The following is a 2,940-nucleotide window of genomic DNA, read 5'->3' on the forward strand; positions in this document are numbered from 1 at the left end:
GGCTTCGCGGGCCGGCGGCGGGGGCGGCGCGGCGGCGCCACGTGGCGACTCCTGATTCGACGCGGGCTGCGGGGCGGACGTGTCCGGCTCGCCCGGACGTGTCCGGCGGCGGAGGAGGAGCGGGCTAGGGTTTGGGGATCCGGAAATTTCGGGGGAGTGCACATATTTATAGGTAGAGGGAGCTAGGAGTGTCCAAATGAGGTGCGGTTTTCGGCCACGCGATCATGATCGAACGACCGAGAGCATGGAGGGGAGTTAGATGAGTTTTGGGCCACTTTGGAAGGGGTGTTGGGCTGCAAAGAGAAAGGGGCTTTACGGTTACCCGGTTAACCGTTGGAGTACGAAACGACCTCCAAATGGCACAAAACTTGACAGGCGGTCTACCGGCGGTATACCAAGGCCGCTTGGCAAACCTCGGGCCATTCCGAGAAAGTTTAATACCCACTCACAACAAGAGACAAAAAGGGAACGTCGGAGGACATAGGAGTGCCGGATTGTAAAACGGACAACGGGAAAAATGCTCGGATGCATGAAACAAACACGTATGCAAAATGAAATGCACATGATGATATTATAAAATGCAACACGCAAGCAAATGACATGGCAACGATGGCGAATAACTGGCGGACACCTGGCGCATCAGATCCGGGGCGTTACAACACTCCTCCACTAACAAGAGATCTCGTCCCGAGATCTTAGGACCGAGACGGAAGGGAAAACGGATGAGGTGAAACAAGAACTAAAGAGAAGAAGCAAAGAATCGAGAGCACTCGAGAAGAAGAGAGGAACGACGAGAATGACGAGAATCGAAAGCTCACGGAATCAGATAGACTATGAAAACACTCCGGTTAGAACGAGATAAGAAACGAATAAGACTGAAAGGATTTATGCAGCACTCCGGCTGAAACATGGAGGAATAGAACATGAACTAGAGAGGATGGAATGATACTTGATGAAGACATGACACAAAACCTCCGGAAAGGATTGAAAGAATGGAATGAAAAGAACTTAGAAGGAATGGTTGAACGGAGTTGTTGAGAAAAGCAACAACGAAAGGATAAGCTTATTGTGGACTTATGGAAAACATCTCAAAAACATAAGGTGATAACCAGCCACAAACGGAAATGATTGGATAGCTGAGAAGAACGAAGAAATGGAAAACTCCACTCCAAAAGAATACGGAGAATTAATTGCACTTCGAGATGCGAAAAGAAAAGACACTTGAACTCCAACAACAAGAATCTTGATAAACACTTGAAGAATGAATTAAATCATGAAGAACCACCATGAAGAACTCCGGTGACAAAAGGATGATGATATAGAATGAAGGATGAAAGAATAAGATTAGCCTTGCGATGATTTAGATGGAGGTTTCCGACGAGATGGCCAAGGAAAATTTGAACTCCGGAAAGAAAAGATGAAATCACTTGGAACTAGAATTTATTCATTAAGAACAAACTCCGAAGAAAAGGGATTACTCACTTGGATGAAATAAGAATAAGATTTATTGTATGCTTATCCTTCATCAAATTAAATTGATGACAATCAATGGATTTTGCATACTACTTATTCTTCTTGAAAAGAATTGAGAAGTGACATATCGCAAACTTGAGAAAATCTTCATGAACCACCGGTAGGATTGAAAGAAGGAATGGATTAATATGATAACAAAGGAAAAAAATCTTGAACGAACCACCGTAAGAATTCGAAAATTGAATGACGAAAGAGAATGAATCACCGGGAAGAATTAGAAGAATAAATATACTTGAGAGAATTTAGATACAAGTGAACGCAGAGATCCCGAGCTGATTAGATAATACTTAAACAATGCACCGGTATGATTTGGAGAACGAGAGCTGAAAGCTTGAATGAATAATTCTGAGATGATGGGCTACGGAGAATCAATCTGAAAAGACTCTTGAATTGCTCCGGATGGATGAAAAAAAATTCTGACAGTCGAAAATAATTATGAGAGGATGGCATCAAGCTAGAACCATGAATCTTGAAGAGAATGGACCAAGATTTAGAGGAAACACTTCTTTGGTCTTCAAATGACGACGGGAAAACACCACCAAAATTATTGAGATACTCCGGGAGGATGAAAAAGAGGAAAGGTAGAACCCGAGATGAAAAGAATTTGAAAGCGATCTTGGAGATGGCATCGGACTAATGGAATCCATTCTTACGTCAAACTGAAAACAATTGAGAATAACTCCGGGGAATTAGAAGAGTCAGGTAAGATCCTGGGAAAAGACTTGTGGGTTAGGGCCCACTAAAGAGATAACACCGTAGAAAAGGATTGATGAACAGATAGATGAAGCACCAGAACAATTGAAATATTTAACTGAGGTGACAACCTCGAATTAATTCGAACACAGACAAAATCTCCTGAGATGTCTTGAACACTCCGGAAGGATAAACTGGCGAGAGGCAAACGAGCAAGGAAAACACTTCGAGGAAAAGAATATGATCAACCCGAAAAATTTGAATTGAATTCACCGGGGAAGAAAAGAGATGAAGAATGTCCACCGAGACGAGAATTCACCGGTTGAAATAACTGAGGAAAGACTGAAGAGGCTCCACACGAATGAAATTGATGGTCGAGAGAGAGTCAGACTCCGGGAAGAAAAGGGTGGGAGGGCGGGAAAAACAAAGGCAACTTGGAAGGGGAAATCGAGAATATCTTGAAGAGAAAACACTGGTTGAAAACATTGAAGAGAGAAAGCAAAGACTTTACACGAGTAGGATGGATACTCGATTACGGACTCCGATTTCGAGAAGAAGAAGTCAACTGCTGCTGGATCAGATCTGAGCCGGCTCGCGGTTCGAGGACGACGCCGGAGCGGGCGGTGACGGCGGCCGGAGTAGGAGGGGACGAGGCCGGGGAAGGCGGCCGGAGCTTGCGGCGGCGGAGGCCGGCGACGGCGGAGGAGCCGGCGG

The sequence above is a fragment of the Triticum aestivum genome, chromosome 1B, assembly GCF_018294505.1.
Source record: "Triticum aestivum cultivar Chinese Spring chromosome 1B, IWGSC CS RefSeq v2.1, whole genome shotgun sequence".
Lineage (NCBI taxonomy): Eukaryota > Viridiplantae > Streptophyta > Magnoliopsida > Poales > Poaceae > Triticum > Triticum aestivum.